General features: G+C 39.5%; 1 protein-coding gene and 1 long non-coding RNA gene across 5 annotated transcripts in view; both read right to left on the reverse strand.

The window, feature by feature from the left end:
• Positions 1 to 23,113, reverse strand: part of il1rapl1b (interleukin 1 receptor accessory protein-like 1b) — a 1,390,568-nt gene that overhangs the window by 485,748 nt on the left and 881,707 nt on the right. The gene's annotated exons all lie outside the window — the stretch shown is intronic.
• LOC122555082 lies at positions 1,118 to 9,380 on the reverse strand. Its single transcript, XR_006313153.1, has 3 exons — positions 9,288 to 9,380; positions 4,944 to 4,948; positions 1,118 to 1,129 (listed from the first exon to the last, which is right to left on the reverse strand). It is a non-coding gene; the product is annotated as an uncharacterized LOC122555082 (long non-coding RNA).

Below are 23,113 nucleotides of genomic sequence, written 5' to 3' on the forward strand. Positions count from 1 at the left end.
AGCATCTGCAGTATTTTTTGTCTCTGCCATTCAATCATGGCTGATAAGTTTCTCAACCCCATTCTCTCACTTCCTTCCCATAGCACGGGATCCCCTTGACAATCAAGAAGCTATGAGAAGAAAGTGAGGTCTGCAGATGCTGGAGATCAGAGCTGAAAATGTGTTGCTGGAAAAGCGCAGCAGGTCAGGCAGCATCCAGGGAACAGGAGAATCGACGCTTCGGGCATAAGCCCTGAAGAAGGGCTTATGCCCGAAACGTCGATTCTCCTGTTCCCTGGATGCTGCCTGACCTGCTGCGCTTTTCCAGCAACACATTTTCAATCAAGAAGCTATCTCTGTCTTAAATATACTCATCGACCTGACCGCCACAACCTTCTTTGGCAATAAATTCCATAGACTCACCAATTCCTGGTTGAAGAAGTTTCTCCTTATCTCCGTTCTATAAGGTCTTTACCCTAAGGCTATGCCCTTGGATCCTAGTCTCTCCTACCAATGGAAACATTCTCCCGACATCCACTCTGTTCAGTATTCTATAAGTTTCAATTAAATCTATCCTTGCCCTTTTATACTCTATCCTTTTTTAAATAAAGGCCACATTCCTCTTGCCTTACCTATCCCCTGCTGAACCTGTATGTTAGCCTTTTGTGATTTATGAAGGAGGACTTACAAATCTTTCTGTGCTGTAACTGTCTGCAGCTTTTCTTTATTTAAATAATATTCAGCTCCTACAGTCTTCCTGTCAAAGTGTACAGCTTCACATTTTCCCACATTATTCATATACACATATATATAATTCATTATGTCCCAACATATCTCCGGTCTACCATTATCACCAATCCAGGAGATCAACTCTGATTCAATGAAGAGTGTAGGAGGTAACATACCAAGAATAGCAGCAGGAATATCTGAAAGTGATGTGTCAGTCTGATGGAGATACAGCACAAGGGTACTTGCTCCTTATGCTGTTTTGCACATAAGTGAGAGATAGAAATAAGTGATTCCACACACAAATCAGATCCAAGCTCTGCAGTTCAACCACATCCAATCGTGAATAGTACTAGACATTTAAATGACACATGGGAGGCTCCAAAAATATCCCCTTCCTTAACGATGGGGGAGCCCAGCACATCTTTTCAAAAGACAAGCCTGAAAAATTTACAAGTCTTCAGCTCAAAGTTCTGTTATCCATCTCAGCCCCCTGGAATCATCCCCAGCAACACAGATGCCAGTCTTTATTTAATTCAATTGAGTCCACGTGATATCATGGAAAGTGTGGAGGGACTTGATACTGCAAAGACTATGGACTCTGACAATAATATTCAAGATATGTGTTCCAGAAATTGCTGGGGACTTAACTTAAAAAGGTCCACTCGAGCTACAGTACTGGCATCTACCCAAACATTGTTCATTTATGGGATAGTGTTGTTGTAAATATTTTGTGTTTACTTTGAGGCTTTCAGTTTTTTTAAATTTATAGGTCACTGTAGTCTTGTAAAGGCTTTCATAACAATGCTCAACAGCTTTTTATTCATTCATTCATTCATAGGACAGGGGCTTCAATGGCTAGCCTAGCATTTATTGTCTATTCCTGATTGCCAGAGGGCAGTTAAGAGTCAACCAGACCAGGTATAGATCGCAGATTTCCTTCCCTAAGTGACATTAGTGAACTAGATGGGCTTTTCCCAACAATCAAAAACAATTTCATGGTCATCATTAATAATTTCATCATCTGCCATGGTGGGATTTGAACCCAAGTTCCCAGAAGATTACCTCGCTCTCTGGATTAATGGTCTTGTGATAATATCGTTTGCTATCATTTGCTCATCACCTTCCTTGCTTGTGTACTTGCTTGCATTCCTTATGTGTATCTTCACAAATGTATATTGTTATGGACTGGGCCAGACTTCTCAAAACATTCTTAAGCAGGCAGCTCCAGACCATAACTTTGTAATTTGTTTCAGTAAGTGTACAGTGTACAGTGAAAATTACCTGGAGTAAGATAGCTAGGTTGACTACTAGATTTTAAAATAGACAAAAATTTATTCACAAAATTACACATTGAAACATAAAGAACAGAATGAAGAACCCCGACAGAACTCAATCTATCCAAACTAGCATTAATTATGCTGTTATGAATACACACAACAGTCCCAATAAGCAAACACCCTTCAAAAACCACATGCTTACAGGTTGAAGTTGAAGGGCAGAAAGAGAGAGTGAGTTTCTACACAGCTACCTGTTGAACTCCTTACCAGTTCAGACTGAACTAAACTGCTTTGGTCAGCTAGAGAGCTGACCACGCCCCTTTCTTTATACTGGTCACTTCTAAAGCATAACAACTTTAGCCTGAAGTTTCATCTGTTTACATATAAACAAAAAATCTCTCAAAATCCTTTTCACTTCTGTACCAAGCCAGACTGGTCGGAGCCTCACCTGGTTTATTATCCCTGTGAAAGAAATCAAGGACAGAGTATCTTTGAGTCAAGGAACAGCTTTTAGGGAAAAGAAAGGACTATCTTTGTGACAATATCAAGAAATTTTGAAATTGGAAATGGTCCAAGTCTATAGTTTTAGTAGCCTTTAATTTCTAGAAATTAACTAAAATGTTGCAGTACAGCATCTCCAAGTATCATTGATCTGTAAGAGTATGGCAGTTTCCATGCAACAATACAAAGAAATTAATTTTACATCTGTTATTACTCAGGATTGATAATTCTGATCTCACTTGGAATAACCGATAGCAAGAGTATTTTTTTTTCGATTACTTACAGTGTGGAAACAGGCCCTTCAGCCCAACAAGTCCACACCGACCCTCTGAAGAGCAACCCACCCAGACCCATTCCCTACATTTACCCCTTCACCGAACACTATGGGCAATTTAGCATGGCCAATTCACCTAACCTGCACATTTTTGGACTGTGGGAGGAAACCAGAGCACCCGGAGAAAACCCACGCGCACACGGGGAGAATGTGCAAACTCCATACAGACATTTGCCTGAGGTGGGAATTGAACCCAGGTGTCTGGCGCTGCAAGGCAGCAGTGCTAACCACTGTGCGACCGTGCCGCCCTAATATTACAAAAATGCATCCACATTGTACTTGGTGTTATAGTTAAAATGAATGAGTGTGCAGACACTTCACTGCCAAGCCTTTGCAAATAGAAAGATTGTATGCTACCTTTCAGTCACTACCCATTATTCTTCTTCACATTGTTCTGTTTGTAACAACTGCTCAATCATTAGTGGTTCTCCCAAAGACCAACTTGTGTTGGCTTAATCTTCTCTGTTGTTTGGTCTGTTGAAATCATTGAAGATGTAAACATCTAAATATTCAGTAAATATCAACAGTAAATAGTTTTTGTAGCTATATCCCTGCAGTATTCTTTGAAACATAACCTAGTCCTTCACAATTTTAGCTCAATGATCCTTAGTCTCATTCCAGCAAGCATGGTGCACCATATTAGTCAATCTGTCAGTGTATTGATCAGTAGTCTCACCAGGTTCCTGCTTTGTATGTGATCTTTGCCACCGTATCTCTATTTCACATTATTCATGAACAAACTTTTTCTCCAGTTCAATTTATGATAATTGCTTCTTTGCTGTGCAAATTCCAGGTGATTTATTCATCTCAAATATAGATATGCCTATGACTTCAAGAAAGCTCATTCCTGAAAGTAGCTAGAACATTGATATGAAGATCCAACCAGATTTACAAACATTGAAAAATATTAAGCTAGAAAAAACTTGTAAAAGAATGTTTTCAGATACATGATCATGTGCGTCATTAGCTTTAGGAATAGATTAAAGAAACTTCTTAAGATTCAATGAAGTCAATCAATGTGAAATGCTTTTTTAAAAAGCGATGATGATGATGAGATGCCCTTCAAGTGTTTTGGAAACCTGAAAGGTTACTTCTGAAGTTTCCTTTTCTTAAAATTATTGAACATTTTCTAAATTATTATGGAACACATCTTAGTGTTGTTAACAGACAAATGACAAGCACAAGCCTGATAATTCGAGCAGAAACTAGAGGTTGAATATAACTTTGCATTGAATACAACATGCATGGGCAGGAGCTGAAAGAGGGTAAGAATGAGCATCGGGAACAGTAACAAACATTTATACAGTGCCAAGAATTTAGCCAAATATTTCAAAGTGCCTCACAAAGGCAAACTAAAATTGAGTAAGCATAAGGTCAGTGAAGATGCAGCAAGGGTAACCAAAATGTGATCAAAGAGTTGATTTTCTAAAAGGAAAATCAAAGCAGGAGGGGGATAGGAAAAGGCCAATAAACCAAAATAGGCAATTTACAGATGGGATGGGGGGGGGGCGGCATTGTGCCTGAAAATGTGGTCATGGATGAATGAAGCACAGGGTGTACAAATGACAGGAGTAAGAAGGTTCAAGGGGGAAGTTTGAAGGTTTGGAGGAGATGTAGGTATGCTGATGGCAGACGATATAAGCTTTACATTTGAGATACTGCAAGACCTAGAATTAATGTAGTTGAGTATGAACATGGGTGGAGGGTGACGAGAATTGGTTTGATAAATTATTAAAACATCAGAACTTCCAGTGACCTAAAGTGGATGCATTATAGCTGTCAAATATGGAAATCACAAAGGCACAAATGAAGGTTTAGTAGGAAATGAGCTGACAAAATCAGAAGGAAGTAATGTCATAAAGCTGGAAGAAGGCAATCTTTCTGAACGATGAGGTAGAATGATGGCTCAACACAATGTTCAAAAGGATGTTAAATTACAAACTGTGCAGTAGGTGGGGTGTGGTAACAGTTTTTTTTTCAGGTCATGATTGGATCTTTATTATTCTGTGACTGTGTATCCTCAAAATTCAGTGTTAATTAAATGCAGATTATTATTGGTAGCTTTATTACGTTCATAACAACAGAAGGCTGGGATTAATACAGTGCTACTTTAGGCCAAATACATCAACTGATTTGTAAAATACACATTTTACATGAATCTGAGGTTTCTTTTAACATTTCTATTGAGAATTCCACTATTTTACTCTTGTGTAATTGAAATATGTTGGAATTAAGTAGTTTGAAACAAAAAGATCAGAACAAAGCCACCACAGCATAAAGAGCTCTGCACAAAGAATGCCTCTGTTTTGAGGCACAAAAAAACAATTGCCAAGAATCCAGTACATTTCAGAACAGAAATTTTGATTGAGATTACTTACTGGATATCTGGGTCATGTTAGTAATCTAATTCAGGATTTATACTCAAAGTATCTAACAAGTGTTGGTGAATTAATTGGTTCATCAACCAGGAACAGCCAAGGTTCTTGAAAATAATGCTGAGACTGCTACATTTTCTGTGGATTATGATCTTTTTAATGACCCAATCAATGCAGAGAGTTTTATGCTTAGCTGTAATTGAACTTGAATCTGCTGGTTTGTGCATTTCTTGAAGCAGGTAGTCAATACTGTTCAAACAACAGATTCCTCAGTGAACATTTTTCAGGCAAGTAAAAATCCTTAAATGAATAGCTTTGTTGCACCATTGTATCTTACACTAAATTCATGCATACAACGAATCTGTGACTCCGGGTTATGCAGGGTGTAATGAAAGTGAAAAATTAACGCCATTAAAATTGCAACTATTCACACAAAATTTAATAACATTTTCTACCTTAAAAAATTGTTCGTAATTTGAATGGTTCAAGAAACAACAGACAATTTAAATATTAATGAAGTGCTCAGTCCAGAAGTTTTAAAACTTGCGAAAACATGCTTGAAATAATTATTTTTATTTCTGTTAATCACTGCAGTAGTTTTAGAGCGATATTAAAATAGTTTAAAGTTAATCACACTAGTCAGAATAAAAATGAATAAGTGTTAATGCAAAAAATGTAATTACTCTACCAACTTAAGTGGCCAATTAACGTCATTTCCTTACTGAGCAATGTCCTTTGCCTTTGCTGGTTCTTTATATAAACAGACCTGGACTGTGCTTCAACACTGTTTTGCCACCGAACAGCTAGGACTTTTACTCACTGCCCCAAGGCCATCATGATGCCTGTCCATTTTTTCCACAAACAGCTCACAACTTTGCAGGGTATTCTTAAGGTCAGGTGTGTAGCATTTACTTCAAATAATAAACCCCACCAAAGCACTGTGGTCATTGCTGCAGAGGGACCTTTACAGAAGGTGAAGGAGTTGACACTGATGAGAGCAGAAGTGCCTTGGAGATGTTTCTAATCCCATGGAAGTAAGCCTTCCAATGAGGCCTGCATGTGAAGCTAAGGGCCTGAGGATGGAGAGATAGTCTTTTTCATCCTTTCCCTCCTGCAATGGCCACAGCAGAAATTTTGATGCTTCCCCCAATATGTACTGCCACTCTCTCCTAGCCATCAGTGACATTGATAGCAATTGAGGTGGTAGATGGGGAAAATGGGCCAAGTTATGTATTCTTGTGCCCACACCATCAGTTTAATCTGGTCAGGCAGTCCAGGAGCAGTCAGCCAACTTGTCTGTATGGAAGAAGGTTTCAGCGAAAAGAGCAAGGAAGATTTGCAGCAATGTAGCAGCAGAAATAAACCTCTCTAGTGCATTTTCCATTACTGTAGTGGAGGAAAATTGAGCCCTATATGTCCTTGCCTTTTTCATAAAGCAATTTGTTTTTATGACCTTCTCAATTGAGCAGGTGCAGCCCTCAATAAACAGTTAAGAATTAATTCTCCTAATAATTAGCTATTACAGGAGTCTCGGTCTATTTCGCTTCATTCAAATTTATTAATGGTGAGATTCATTTCACTTATGATTACATTTTTAATTAGTAAATTGGAGCTGATCTGCTCTACTACTGTTTCAACAATCCAACCGATTACCCTTCTGGTCTCAAACAATCGAAACAGACTGCTGAGAATTTAATGCTGAAGGAAATTTTTTCCTCACAAGTGATCTCACTAACTGGCCTTTCAAAGCATCAAAGATGCATTATTTCTGAGTAATTGAGTTGTTATGCGAAACCCGTGTGCTTTGCTTGGTCCTCGGAGTCAAACTATTTCAGTGTGTCAATTTCGGATACCACTGCACAAAGTTTCATTATGCAGCTCATCTAATTTAGTAACTTCATCTTAACAGAAGTATGTCAAATGTGCACAAATTAATAAGTCCCTAGAGCAACAGAAGCTCCATTTCTCAGCTGCTGTTCAAATCCCATTGCTGAATTCATGTGAGAAGATATAGTTGGCCCGTATATTGACCTAGAAGCATCTTGTGTTGAACTATCAATTAGATGACAAAGGATCATTTTTGTTTTTGAAGCATCACACTTTAGGATGCAAGGTATGAATAACATATGCTCCATCAAATGTCACAATGTAGACCTAACGCAAAAAGTTGCGAAAGGAATAGCATTCTCAAGCAATTTGAGGATATTATCCCTCCAGAAAGTGAAAACAAAATTTTCCAAGTTGTGGAAATCAGGAATGCTAAGTGAAGAAGGCGTTTGGTATGCTTTCCTTTATTGGTCAGAGTATTGAGTACAGGAGTTCGGAAGTCATGTTGCGGCTGTACAGGACATTGGTTAGGCCACTGTTGGAATATTGCATGCAATTCTGGTCTCCTTCCTATCGGAAAGATGTTGTGAAACTTGAAAGGGTTCAGAAAAGATTTACAAGGATGTTGCCAGGATTGGAGGATCTGAGCTACAGGGAACGGCTGAACAGACTGGGGCTGTTTTCCCTGGAGCATCGGAGGCTGAGGGGTGACCTGAAAGAGGCTTACAAAATGATGAGGGGCATGGATAGAATAAATAGACAAAGTCTTTTCCCTGGGGTCGGTGAGTCCAGAACTAGAGGGCATAGGATTAGGGTGAGAGAGGAAAGATATAAAAGAGACCTAAGGGGCAACTTTTTCACGCAGAGGTGGTACGTGTATGGAATGAGCTGCCAGAGGCTGGAACAATTGCAACATTTAAGAGGCATTTGGATGGGTATATGAACAGGAAGGGTTTGGAGGCATATGGGCCAGGTGCTAGCAAGTGGGAGTAGACTGGGTTGGAATATCTGGTCGGCGTGGACGGGTTGGACCGAAGGGTCTGTTTCCATGCTGTACATCTCTATGACTCTATGACTCTAAATGGCCCAGATTTTGTGGTCAGCAGATACATGATTACTTTCAAGGTTGACCTTAAAGAAAGCTGCCTGCAAAGATCTAGCAATCTCTCAAGCACGGATTTAATTCCAGTGCCAACTACCAGGTATCTGGTGCTTGTAGCAATAGTAATCTCATCAAGCAATTGAAGAATTCTCATAGGCAGCAAACCAAAAAGCAAAAGCCGTCACTTATCCTTGAGTCTTTATTCATTCACCATGATCAAATTGAAAAACTTAGAGGAATAGGTAGAAACTGAAATATTTTAGCAAACTTTTATCATATTAAAGATCTATGAATTTTCTTTCACTACCAGGCAGAGGAACAGAAGGAGGCCATTCAGCCCATCAAGGCTGCTCCACTACATAATGGTGATCTGCTATAGTAGAAAAAATTGACAATTCCCAAATATAAAATTAGTTTTTTGAATAGCAAAGAGGTTGTTCAGACATAATTGTGACTTAAAATGCTGCTAATACCCAGTTACACTCTATTCAGTAAGGTTTATCTCCTTCAAGAGTTTTTCTGAAGTGTGAATAACACTCAAAGAGGAAGCTCACTTTAATTCAAGGGCCTTAACTATGCATCCTATTGAGAAGCAAAGAATCATTGTCATCAGTTTCTGGAGTTGTGCATGTTCAGATGTCAGAAGTTGCTATGAATTTCAGAGGGTAGAGAACAAATGCTGATAATTTTATCATTATTGTTACTACAAATTCCAAGTCATTTTGTCATAGAGAGTCATGACAGTTTTGAAAGAAAAGATAAATAGACTTAGGCACATTATGTCCCAAGTCTACGTATTGCAAGTCAATGTTTCATTTTACTCTGCATTACAAGCTCATAAATAATCTATCACTTTTAGCTGCTAAGACTAAAATTGGAAGCTAACTAATAATATTGTAAGCTACTCATTGTTTCTGGAATAATGTGCTCAAAACAAGGTTTGCATTTATGGCATATATTGTAAATTGCTGAGAGATTATCATTTTACAGTTAATATTTCTCACTGCAATACTACCTATGTTTGGGTCACAAGTGATGTAAAACATTATGGCTCAGAAATTCACATGGCCAGATAATCAATCCTGTATGATAGATTGGAATTGTGCATTGATATAATTAAAAAAAATTCTGATGTTGTGTAATCCTCAGGAATTTGCCAGGACATGTCTGAATCTGCGGTTCCTCTCGTACTGAGCAGGATTACTATTGCAACAACACAACATCAGTAGGGTAAAACTAACCTGTCTCACGACGATCTAAACCCAGCTCACGTTCCCTATTAGTGGGTGAACAATCCAACGCTTGGTGAATTCTGCTTCACAATGATAGGAAGAACCGACATCGAAGGATCAAAAAGCGACGTCGCTATACTGCAAAAATGTCCCGGAGGTTTCAGAGGGTCACTTATACTTAATAAATTTATCCAGGAAAGGTTGGAGAATTAAAATCCTGAGTAACTATTAAACTCAACGCCGAGCACCCCCACCCTCCCCCAGCAATATCTTCTGACCTGTCCCCCAACCCAATGACGTTTCCAGGACCACTGATATTCTGAACCCTAGCTCACAGCCCTTCCACTCACCAGCCACCCTATGCTCACACCTACCTTGCATGCGTACTTTCCTCTGCAGCTTTCAAAGTGGCTGTAGAACTTTGAACCACAGAGGACGGCATGGTGGCTCAGTGGTTAATACTGCTGCCTCACAGTACTAGGGACTCAGGTTGATTCCAACTGGGCGAATGTGTGGAATTTGTATGTTCTGTCTGTCTCTGCATGGGTTTCCTCTGGTTGCTCTAATTTTCTCCTACAGTCCAAAGATGTGCAGGTTAGGTGGGGGTAGCCATGTAAAATTGCCCATAGCATCCAGGGATGTGCAGGTTAGGTGGGTTAGCCATGGTTATTGTGGCATTACAGGGATGGGGTGGGATGCTCTTCAGGGCTTCAGTGCAGATTTAATGCAGACTCTTCACTGTTCCATAACAAGAAGCTTTAACTCAGGAATTCAAGGGCAGAAATGATCAAAATATAAGTGTGTATTTTATATTGTGCAATCAGGATCACAGTTAGGGTCAGAAACCCTGATTGGATAATCTGGGGCTATTCTTAAGTGAGGATATAAAGCATGACCATCAGCAGAAAATCCTCGGATAGGTCCTGGAAGATAGCATGGACATTAAGAAGATGTGTTTTATGTTGATTTTATGTATTTTGATCTTGACCAAGTTCAAGAAAAAACAGTTAATGATCTACCATTGAAAGCACCCTCAAATGCTTTTGGCCATACTGAGATGAACTTTTGCATTTTGTAGTTTAAAACGTAAGTTGCTTAGGAAAATAGTGTGTCATCATTATTGGCTTTGGACTCCTGTAAATGTCTTAAAATGTAAAATATTATGATGTAATTCTTTCAGCTATTAAGTGGAAGCTTGAATTCCTTTGAGAAGTTGTCAACCTCTACGTTGATTTTGACAGAGCATTCTCACATATTGCAGGGCAGGGATAGCTACCAAACCTATTTTCCACTGACCCACCTGACATGGCAACTCAGTGAAAGAGCAGATACAAGGAACATCTAACCCTGAATGGCAAGAGGATGTTTGGTCATGAGAATGATGTAACTGAAATTAAACCCAGTATCACTCAACAGGCACATACTGGCAATTTACATCAGCAGGGTTTTGGTGAGAGAAAAGCAGGAACATTCACTGAGTTTCACCGTGTTCAGACAAGGGATATTAAGGAAAATTGTATAACTACTTCTTCTTCTTCCAGCCACAGTAGACCAAGGATTGAAGAGGATTTTATAGTCGATAGATTTTAATAACATCAACCATAAAAAAGAGCTTTGATAATTGTGGATTAAGTCCTATAAATCTCAAATATTAGCAAATGAGTAACTATTTAATGCTTCCACCATGGTTCAGAATATCTAAATGATTAATTAAAAAGTTATATTTATAATGTTCTCCTTAATTACCAAAGCACAGTATAATGACTCCTACCTTGTCAAGACCCATACTGAAAACTTAGACGATGATGATTTGGATTTGTAAAACAAGTCATTCATTCTGGAGTACAGTTGTTAAAATCTTATTTATTCCTAAACAATTAATTCCTAATTAACATGAAATTATGATGCATGGAATAATCCAATAGTTCAGTTATGTTTGCTTCCATCTATAAAAGTTACTCAATATTTTATATCATATACTGATTTTGTTTTAAAAAGAAGCAAACTAGAAATTATCAGCTCAATCTAATACACCTGATCAGATGTGTTACTTACATGTATTGTTTTCACACTTTTGTCACATTTACAAGCCTAGAGGAAGGAATAATTGTAGCCAATGAATTAATTCAGACTGAAGGGTAAAGGTTGGATTTTCTAATCATGAAGTTTGTAAAAAGCTGAAAAACAGAGATGAATTATAAGTTCCACAGTTTTGAGTTTTGAGGCAAAAGAAAAACTCGCTCACTGCCTATATGATTTGCTAATTGGATAGAGAGCTCAAATGTTGGATTATCAAATTTGGACTCATAACATTCATAGGCTCATGGGATTTAAGAGGAATGTGAAATAATATTGCTGCAGATGTCAAGGAGAGATGAATGCAATGCATATCATCAATATGATTACAAATTGTGCTCTCTATCAAGAATGTCACATTGGAAATAGATTCTTCAACCTATCTGCTTATTGGAGGACAGTTCTTGCATTCAACTAAGGAGAGAGAAAGATCCTAAAAGATTACTTACTCAATAGGAGAACAGTATTCAAGTCTTGCTGATTTTTAAATTCTTGGTCCATCTGACAATATAGCAACTGTGGATACTTCAACTGAAGGTCATTATCCATAATCTATGCATTTTAGCATCACGTGATCAATTTCAAATACATTTATTGAACTTATGGAACAATTAATGTGATTTTTATCTGAGCACAATGGACCATTATTATATTGTAGAAAGGTTGTGGAAATATTCTGTTTTCATAGTGTTTTAATCTATACACAATTTATACACAAGGTGTACTCTGCAGTTTGGAAAATGATAAAAATAAGACTGCCCTTTGGCAATAAAAAAACTAAAACACAAGCAAAAAAAATCAGTGAAGTGCCATTGAGTTTTTAGTCAATATATAAAATTGACTGAAATCTATTTTGTTGGTGTTTTAATTTATCCTGGTTTGTATACTAATGGAAATATTAGTGCAATATTCTGTGTGATTTAACACAGTTAATTATCAATTTTTAAAAATGTTGTTTGTTACAAAAGGTAATGTTTGAAAGTATCTACTATAAATGGAAAGTAAGTACAATGGAAATTGCATCCGTAAATGCTCAGTTTAGGCTGGCCCAGCATTTTGAGCACATTAAAACAGATGTGTGACTTTTCTTAAACGTTCTTCCTCCTCCAAGTTTCCCTCTCCCTATCCTAAAGGTGATGATCTGCACTGATGGTTCCATGAATAGTGGAGACCCTCAACCTTCTCACAAAACTGACTGTTTTTCGGTTAAGAGAAAGTGAGGACTGCAGATGCTGGAGATCAGAATCAAAGAGTGTGGTGCTGGAAAAACACAGCCAGTCAGGCAGCATCCAAGGAGCAGGGAAATCGACATTGCAGGCATAAGCCATTCATCATTCTTGACGAAGGACTTATGCCTGAAACGTCGATTCTTCTGCTCCTTGGATGCTGCCTGACTGGCTGTGCTGTTCTTCAGTTAAGATTAATGGTCTAATCCACAGCAGGACATCACAACAAACCAAACAAAACAACATTGTGGCATTGAAATCTGATTGCACGCCTATCTTTCCAATATGAATTACAATGATCATGAGGTTGAAACCTTGGTGAATTTGCACATCCTTAGCTCAGGGATGTTGTAATTAATTATAATCTCATGTTCCTATATTGGCACAGAGCAATAAAGTCACAGTGTTGTTTTTGTCTAGTTTAATTTCATATTGGACAATGTACATACTAACTAATAAAGAAGATAGTTTATATAATTATCTAATGATCTTCAATGTGGCCTAAAGTCAGAGATGTCTTTGAAAACCACAAAGTCTGCATTCACTGTGTATATTCAAAAACTGAAAGTTAATCTGAATGATCTCTCTGCAGCCAATCGTGTCAGTCACCCAATTATTTGAAATATTAGCTTCACGTCATTAAATCCTTGTCAGATTATCATCATAAAGCTTTTTTTTAGTTCGAAAGTCAAATGAGGTTATGCACATACCCTAAAATAATCAAATCTTCAAGTTATTAATAGGGGATTTTGTTTCTGTGTAACTATTCAATTGCAGTTTTGAAGTATAATTTCCTGAGGTTTTACAGTGTGCTTAATTTGATACCATTTTATAGATTACACCAGCATGATTAGCAAAAGGTTCAACAAAAATGTCAGTAATTTTCTTTCATATGTGAAAGAATTAAATATTCCACTTTTCAAGAAGAATAATACAGAAAGTATCTATTTAAAATAGGGCAATGAAGGGAGAAAGAAAAAGCACTTTCAAACATCAATCGCCACCTGAACCAACCACAAGCCTGGCCCACCCTACACTCTACTGTGCAACCCCTCCCAAAACACCTCAACCCCTAATCTGCCCATCTGCCTCTCTACCCTCTTGCCAACCTATCTGTTGCCTAAACCCCTCATGCAAAACTCTGCCACCCTTCACCCATCCATGTGCGAACCTATTCCTTAGCCATTGCCAACCTACTCCCTCACTTACATATCTTCTCATGGGGCCATTAAATCCTGGACTGCCACAGTTAGTATTGTAAACAGGGCAAGGTTTGTCTTCCAGTATTGATCCTACACTGTTCTCGAACAGGTTCTTGAACAGCTACTCTCTGCAAAAGCCCAAATCAGATGTTCAGACCAGAAACAGAGGGGCCTGGAGTGGGGTAAGTAAAAAAAAAAGTGATAATCTGACCCTTTGTCAGAAGATTCACTTGGCCCAGTCACTGCTTAAAAGCCTTGTCAAAGAAATAAATTTTCAAAGACTGCTTAAAAAGGAGTGAGAGAGAAAGATGGAGTGGTCTGAGGAGGAATTTCTGGAGCTGAATAGCTGAAGGCATAACCACCAATGTTGGAGTGACACAAAAAGAGGATTCATGGGACGTTTATAGGGCTGGAGGAGGTTACAAATACAGAAGGAGGCATGGCTTGGTGTTTAAGAAAAGGAGACAGCATTGGTTTATGACCACAGAGGAGATGGGCAAACAGGGAATAGTTTCTCCATGTCTATCCTATCAAAAACTTTTAATATTCTAAACACCTTGATCAGATTGCACCTTAGATACCCTGAGGGATACAAGGTAAGTTTAAACAACTTTCTTTGTAAAGCATTAATCTGGTGAATCTGTGCCTTGCCCCTTCCTCCTGAGTGCTGTGTTCCAGGTGGGGGCATGACCAAGAGTCTAGAGAACAGAAACATAATTTTCATCCTTTGTATTCCTCCCTTCTTGAGAAAAAGGCCAATAAGTCCTTGTATTTTTAAATTTTTTGTTTGTAACTCGGATCTAGTTTTAAATGGTTTGTGGGCTCTTTAATTTCCTTATTTCTCTAATGTTCTTAGTTTCTCACCACTTCGAACATATTCCAATTCAATCTTTCTTGGGTTCAAAGTGATTGATTTGACAGCATCTGACACTAAGCTCCATATGCCACAGCTTTCACCCGCTCATTCAATCCATCTGTCCTTTTGCAACTTCATTCTCTCTTCTGCATTACTTACTATGCTTCCCAAATTAGTGTGCAGTTGGATAATTCTCAATTCCTACATCCAGGCCATCAATAAACATGATGAAAGGTTCAGGCCACAGATCAGACTATTCAAAGAACACAACCTGTCAAACACTGCCAATTTGAATATATACACTTTATTCTTACTGTCTTGACTAATTTCCATCACAGTCAAGTGGTAGTCAGTAAATTTTATTTGCTTTCATTTTATCATTAATCTTCTGTGACCTGACTAAGTATCTTCTGAAAGTCCACGTATATAAAATCTATAGACAGTCATTTTCATACTTTGATCGCAACAATTCAATGCTAGATTAGTCAGACATTACTGACTTACAAGCCCATGTTGATTCTATCTGATCAGCTCTTATTTGCACAAATACTTTCCCATTCAAACCCTAAAATCAGATTCTGGTAGTACCCAAACATTTCTTTAACCTAATTTCTATTTCTTAAATAGTGGAATGAAGTCAGTAATTATTTAGTCTCATGGCACAATGCTGAAATGTTTTTCTATTTACAGATATATGCAGTGGAATCTTGTTGAGACAGTGAGTGACCCACACAATTTTGATTCGGACAAGCATGCTGAACCATAGAAACAGAACATATAGTACCAGGTCCTTTGGCCCTTTGAGCCTGCTCCACCATTATTTATGATTGTGGCTGGTCATCCAATTCAACCACTTGTTTCTGCTTTCCCCATATTCTTTACTCCTTTTAACTCCAAGTGCTACATCCACCTCATTCCTGAAATCTCACAATGTTTTGGCCTCATCATGAGGGACAAGGATTGGGTGAACAGTCAAGATTTTTTCCCCAGGTTAGGGGAGTCCTAAACTAGAAGGTATTGGTTTAAGGTGAGAGGGAAAAGATTTATAAGGGACCTAAGGGGCAGCTTCTTCATGCAAAGGGTGGTACGTGTATGGAATGGGCTGCCAGAGGAAGTGGTGAAGGCTAGAACAACTACAACATCTAAAAAGCTACTGGATGGGTCTATGATTGGAAGCATTTAGATGGATATCGGGTAAAAGTGGCAAATGGGACTGAATTAATTTAGGATATCTGGTTTGCATAGATGAGTTGGACCAAAGAGTCTGTTTCTGAGCTGTACATCTCTATGGCTCTATAACTGCTTTCTATGATAGTAAATTTTATAGTCTCAACACTCTCCAGGTGAAGAAAGATCTCACTATCTCAATCACTAATAGTTCATACCATACCCTTTGTTGTGATTCCTGTTCTGGATTCCCCACAATTAGGAACATCCTTCATGCATCGACTCTGACTAGTCCTTTTTGGATTTTATAGACTCCTGTGAGATCCCCACTCAGTCTTCTGAACTCCAGAAAAAATATCCTTATCGGTTCAATCTTGCTTCACGTGTCAATGCCACCATTCCAACAAACAGTCTGGTAACCATTTGCGGTACTCACTCTTGAGCAAGAACATCCTTCTGCAGATGAGACCAAAACTGCCATTACATTCCAGGTTTGGTCTCACCAAGACACTGTTTAATTGCAACAAAACATGCCAGCTCCTGTACTCAAATCCTCATGTTGTAAAGACCAACAGATCTTTAGTGCCGACACACTTACCTTCAACAGCTATCCAGTGAGTCCCACATGGGTCACTGTTGGGACCTTTATTGTTTATGCTTTATATAAATGATTTAGATTTGAATGTAGGAGAGCTGCTCAGTAAGTTCGCACACAATACAAAAATTGGTGAGATGGTATATAGTGAGGAGGTTAGCATTAGACTATAAAAGGATACAACAGGGTTGGTTAGATGGGCTGATAGTGGCAAATTAACTTCAATCCAGAAAAATGTGAGGTGATGCAGTTGGGCAGGATGAACGAGGCAAGAGAATTTACAATGAGGAGAAAGTGAGGACTGCAGATGCTGGAGATCAGAGTCGAGAGCGTAGTGCTGGAAAGGCACAGCTGGTCAGGCAATATCCAAGGAGCAGGACAATCGACATTTCGGGCAGAAGCCCTTCATCAGGAATTGTTAATAATTCATCATTATTGCTTTCCTGTTTTTGTTACCATAGTGGATAACCTCATATTTACTCACAATATACTGCATCTGCCATATTCACCTCACAGATCACCTTCCTACTCAGCTTTGTGTCATCTTCAAATATGGAGAAATTACATTTAGTTTCCCCATCTAAAGCATGAATATATATTCAGAGTTGCTGGGGTCTTAGCGCTGATCCCTGTGGCTACTCATTTGTCATTGCCTGCCATTCAGAAAAAGACTCTTGATTTCTGGCTGTCAACCAGTTTATATCCATCTCAATTTATTACCCCAATCCCATGAACTTCAAATTTATACACTAATCTCTTGTATGGGTCTTCATGAAGGTCTTTTGAAAATAAAACACATCCACTGGCTCATCAATTCTACTGGTTACATCCTGGAAGAATTCCAGTAGTCTTTGACAAGCATGATTTCCCTTTCATAAAGCCATGCAGAGCCTGTCTGATCTCTGCTATTACATTTTTTGGAATGGACTCCAGCACATTTCACATTACCAACGTCAGGCTGATTGGTCTATAGTTCCTGGTTGTCTCTCTCACTCCCTTTTTAAATAGCGAAGTTGCATTAGCTACCTACCAATCTATAGGAACTGTTTCTGAGTCTATAGAATCTTGGAAGATGGCCACCATTGCATCCACAGTTTTGAGGACCACTTCTTATGTATTCTGGGATGAAAATTATTAAGCCCTGGGCATCTATTGGCTGATAATCATGTCAATTTTCCCAACACCATCTCCCCACTAATACGGATTTTCTTCCCCTCGTCCCTCTCAATTTCTGTGCACCTGTGTGTTTCTGGTATGCTATTTGTGATCTCCTTTGTGAACACAGAACCTAAGTATATGCTCAGCTGATCAGCAATTTCTTTGTTTACTTTCATGATTTCTCTATTTCGGACTTTAAGGGACCGACATTTGTCTTCACCTTTTCTCTGCACAAACCTGCAGAACATTCTACAGTCAGTTTATATGTTTCCCACAGGCTTACTCTTGTAGTCTATTTTCTCTTTCTTTGTCAAACTCTTTGTCCTCTTTTACTGAACTCTAAAGTGCTCCCAATCTTTAGGTCTGTTGTTTCTTCCCTGGCGATCTTTTATGTCTCTTCCTTGGATCTAATACCATTGCTAATTTCCCTTGTAAGACACAGTTTGGCCACTTTTCCCATTTTGCTTTTGCACCAGACAAGAATAAACAATTGTTGCAGTTCTCCCATGTATTCTTTGAATGGTTGGCATTGCCATTCCACAATCATCCTTACAAGTAATGTTCCCCAATCCATTATAGCTAAACTGCGCCTTATTCCACCAAAGTTTTCTCTGTTAACCTTCATGACACTCATCTGAGTACCAACTACATCACTCTCCAACTTCATGAAAAATTCTATCAAATTATGGTCCATCATCCTCCTCAAGGGAACTCAAACAACTGGATTTCCGATTTTCTCTTTCTCAATACACAATACACACTTGAGGATGGCCTGTTCTCAAGTTGGTTCCTGAATGAAATAGGTTAGAAAACCATCTGGTAAACATTCCAGGAATTCTACCTCTATGATATTGTTATTAATTTGATTGCTCAAGTATATGCAGATTAAAGTCACCAACAATTACAGGTATTTCTCTAATTCATGTGTCTCTAACAGTGAAATGATTGGTGAGGTCACCAGCAAGCCTTGACTTGGAATCAAGACCTTGAGGATGGAGGTCCTGGATAGTGACAGTTACTAGACAGATGCCAGTTACTCCTGTGCTCAGCAGAACCACAGTAGAGGGTATGACTGCCTGAATTCCTTGAACTGCAGAGGGATGTGGAGGTGGGGGAAGACATAGGGAGAGAGGTCATGGTGTTGGAAAGTTGCAAGCAAAGGCAGAGCCCATCTCTCGTTCTCCATTCCAATGCCCCCCAACACCAGTTCCTCACCATACCCCTCAATTTGTGGCATAGCTGGAAGGTTGACCATGGACCTTCCTGCTCAGAACATATTTCTGGATGAATAGAAAGAGTGCAATATTGTCTCTTTCATACTTACTTATTTAGACTTGTTTTTTTAAAAACACTTCAATGATGTTGTTGGTGATGCCAGCACAACACCAAAAAGCAGCAACATAAGAAATGCATCAATACAGATTCACACTAACGACTGGACACTTCTAACATTCTAACTCAATTGAAATTAAGTATCTACTGGAGGGATCCTGCTTACAAGGAATTTCTTTATCAATATCATTTTGTGATTTCAAGATTAAGGTTTAACAACACTGTAAGCGAAGTCTGCAGATTAGTGTATGGTATTCCGTCCTGTACAACTTTTAATCGGGAAGCAGAAAGTCTCTCAATGTAGCAAAGAAAAGATCTGCAGAGGATTGTTTAAAGGATCCAAGTGAGAGGAATGCAGACAGCGTCAATCACTGGAACCAATGCTCTAGAGAGGCCTCACTCATTGATTAAGTAAGCTGTTAATCGAAACATCAATACCTTTACTTATTGTGGTACATAGATAGTCCTGATGGCTTGGCTAAGTAGTATGAACAGCAGCACTCATTGGCTGCATCGAGATTGCTTGGTTTCCCAGATCCAACTAATCTACATACCTTAATACAGGACTGGGGACTCATTTGAGGGCTGGTCTATTGCAGCTTTCTTTATTTCAGGTATGGCTGGAGACTGCTGGAATACAAGTTGATGTAAATTGCTTAGTGCCCCTCCTCTACATTGTTAGGAAGTTCCTGATGTCTACCATCTCAATGCTGATTTGGCCCTGGCCAGGCTGGGCACTGACCATTCTGACCCCCTTTCTCTTGTTATTTTCATAGCCATCCCAAACTCCTCCTCAACAACTTTAATCTCCAGGAACTAATTGTTAAACCATCTATTCTTTGTACCACATGAGTAATTTTAAGGCCTTTCAAAGTTTTTGCAATCACCTACCTGCAAAGTGTAGAGAAAATAATATGTTTGGTATCCACTTTAAAGCACATTCATTTAAATGCATTTACCCTGTTTGTCAGCTGAATACAGTTGATAAGACCTTCCTGAAACTGGTAGGACTCTCTGGAGAAACAATGGGTGTTAAATGTAACTCAGTATATATAATTGCATTAGTTAGCACAGCACAATGCTATCAGCACACATTTGAATCATTATATATTTGAGGTTACAGCAAGCTTAAAAACACCCCATGGGACTGGGTTGAGTACATGAGTAAGAGCAATAGTATATGTGAAAGAATGAGAGAGAAACTAAGTGACTATGTGAAACTGAGAGTTAGCAAGAGAAGAAAAGATTGTGAAGGAGAGTGAGAGAATGAGGGAGAGAAAAACTGACAGTCAAAGAGAGAGTGTAAGAGAGAAATATTAGTGAGAGAGAATGAGTGAAAAAGCTAGTAGAGAGTTAGAGAGTGAGGGAGAGAGCAAAAGAGAGTGAGAAAGTGTTTGAGAGAGAAAGAAAGAGGGAGTGAGTGGTCATGAGGAAAGTCTGACAGTGAAAGTGAGAGAACATTCTTGGCAATATTTAATTGCCCTGGATGTGGTAGTGAACTGCCTTCTTGAAATGTCAGGAGGGAATTCCAGGAAAGTGTGTTTGTCCAGCATTTAGTGCTCATATTTTGGATTTTTAGCATTGTTCTCCGATTTAATGATCCATTCTGACCTTTTAAAAAAGTAGGCACTTTCATTTTAAAATGATAAATACTTATCGCGCAATGCATGATGCATTTTTTCTGCTCACAAATCCAACTTGTCTGCATAGATACACCACATCATCACAGGTGAGTTGGTTGGTGCCTATTCCCTGGAAGGTTTTACCTTTTTAAACTTGAAATGAGGACTCCAGTAAAATGTGTTAGATTCAAGATATTCTCATTTACATAGAGGATCCTTGTTTGTCTGCTTGTGAACGTAAAGGCTTTTGGATACTGATGTCTAAGTATTTCAATCGGGCCAGATTCAAAGAAGTGGATCTGGTTGGATAACAGGAATAATCGAGTTATGTGCAATGGTCTGACAAAAACCACATCTGTAAAGTGCAATACACCAAAACGTGAGCTTTCAATGGGCTTTGTAAGTAAAGGCTTGGAGTATGAAAGCCAAGAAGCTTTGCTAAAATCATTGAAATGGTCACACTAAGACAAGCATTAACTTGGTGAAAGATGCTTTTGGTCTGCAGGAGGAAAGAATTGACTTTGATTGAGTGTTACAGATTGGCACATTCCAAAGTCCACGTCGGCTGAGGGATGCACTAAAGCTTCTGTCAGCTGATGCTAAGGTGCAGTGGGGAAAAAAAAACTATCTAAGGTCTTTCTGTTGAAATACAATGGGGGCTCATTCAATTATCGGACCCTCCCAGAGTCTCAAATGTATGTAGATATAGTACAGTGTAAGAAAGAAATGCCTTGGCTTTATTCTCCGTATGTTAAAACTGTACAGAATTGAACTGCTTTAGTGACTTTGTGTATAAAAAAAATTATGAATAAAGAATATTTTTGAATTTAAAAAAATTGGTTCAACCTTACTAAAACTATGGTGTCAAATTTTGAGGAGCCGAAGATTTTAGATGTGTGGAGTGGTTTGAAGGGTCAAGGGGATACAGTTAAGGAGTCCAGAAACAGAAGCAGCATCAGGGCCCATAATTTCACATATTCCTCACCCTGATCCTCTTGGCTATGTTTAATTGCCGTGATAGACTGCATTTTTGCAATTTGGATACCAAACACAGTTGACGGGCTAAATATTAGCATGTCCTATTGCTGGTCATGGAGTTTGCTATCTATGCTCATCATGCTGCGTATGAGCAGCAATCAAATTTGATACTCCCACCTCAGTACAGCAGTTATGGACCAATGTTGATCACCTGTTCTGCTGCTGGCTTTCTCTGTGCTCTGTCATGGACAAATAAACATTGTGCACTTGGGGCAACCAAGCCTCTATTCTTAAAGGGAGTCTGACCCTCTTGAAGGGCCTCCAACACACTCCATCCACGTGGACACCCCGCACTGGCCTAATACCTGCCCTTGATCTCTTCATTTCCAAGTGCCGCCGAGACATTAACCACCTCAACCTGTCTACCCCCCCTCCCCCACTCCAACCTCTCACCCTCACAACATGCAGCCCTCCATTCCCTCTGCTCCATTCACCATCAAACCAGCAGATAAAGGGGTTGCAATGGTCGCTTGATGCACTGACCTCTAAACCGCTGAAGCCAGACGCCAACTTGAAGACACCTCCTCCTACCGCCCCCTCGACCATGACCCCACCCCCCCATCACCAAACCATCATCTCCCAGACCATACAGAACCTCATCACCTCAGGAGATCTCCCAACCACAGTTTCCAACCTCATAGTCTGGGAACCCCGCACCGCCTGATTCTATGTCCTTCCCAAGATCCACAAGCGACCACCCTGGCCGACCCATTGTCTCAGTCTGCTTCTGCCCCACCAAACTCATCTCCACTTACGTCGACACTGGCCTATCCCCTCCTAGTCTAGGAACTCCCCATGTACGTTTGAGACACCACCCACGCCCTCCACTTCCTCCAAGATCTCAGTTTCCCCGGCCCCCAACGCCTCATCTTCACCATGGATATCCAATCCCTCTACACCTCCATCTGCCATGACCAGGGACTCCAAGCCCTCCATTTCCTCCTCTTCCAACATCCCCAACAGTACCCTTCCACCGACACTCTCATTTGTTTGGCTGAACTTGTCCTCACCCTTAACAATTTTTCTTTTGAATCCTCCCACTTCCTCCAGACCAAAGCAGTAGCCATGGGCACCCATATGGGTCCCAGCTATGCCTGTCTCTTTGTTGGCTACATAGAACAGTCCATCTTCCATAGTTACACCGGCACCACTTCCCACCTCTTCCTCTGCTGCATTGATGACTGCATTGGCGTCACCTCGTGCTCCTGCGAGGAGGTTGAGCAACTCATCAACTTCACCAACACATTTCACCCCGACCTTTAATTCACCTGGACCATCTCTGACACCTCCCTCCCCTTCCCCATTAATGACGACCGACTTGCCACTGACATTTTTTACAAACCCACCAACTCCCACAGCTACCTGGATTATATCTCTTTCCACCCTACCTCTTGCAAAAATGCCATCCCGTATTCCCAATTCCTCCGCCTCTGCCGTATCTGCTCCCAGGAGGACCAGTTCCACCATAGAACACACCAGATGGCC

This window comes from Chiloscyllium plagiosum, chromosome 12 (genome assembly GCF_004010195.1).
Source record: "Chiloscyllium plagiosum isolate BGI_BamShark_2017 chromosome 12, ASM401019v2, whole genome shotgun sequence".
In the NCBI taxonomy this organism is placed as follows: domain Eukaryota; kingdom Metazoa; phylum Chordata; class Chondrichthyes; order Orectolobiformes; family Hemiscylliidae; genus Chiloscyllium; species Chiloscyllium plagiosum.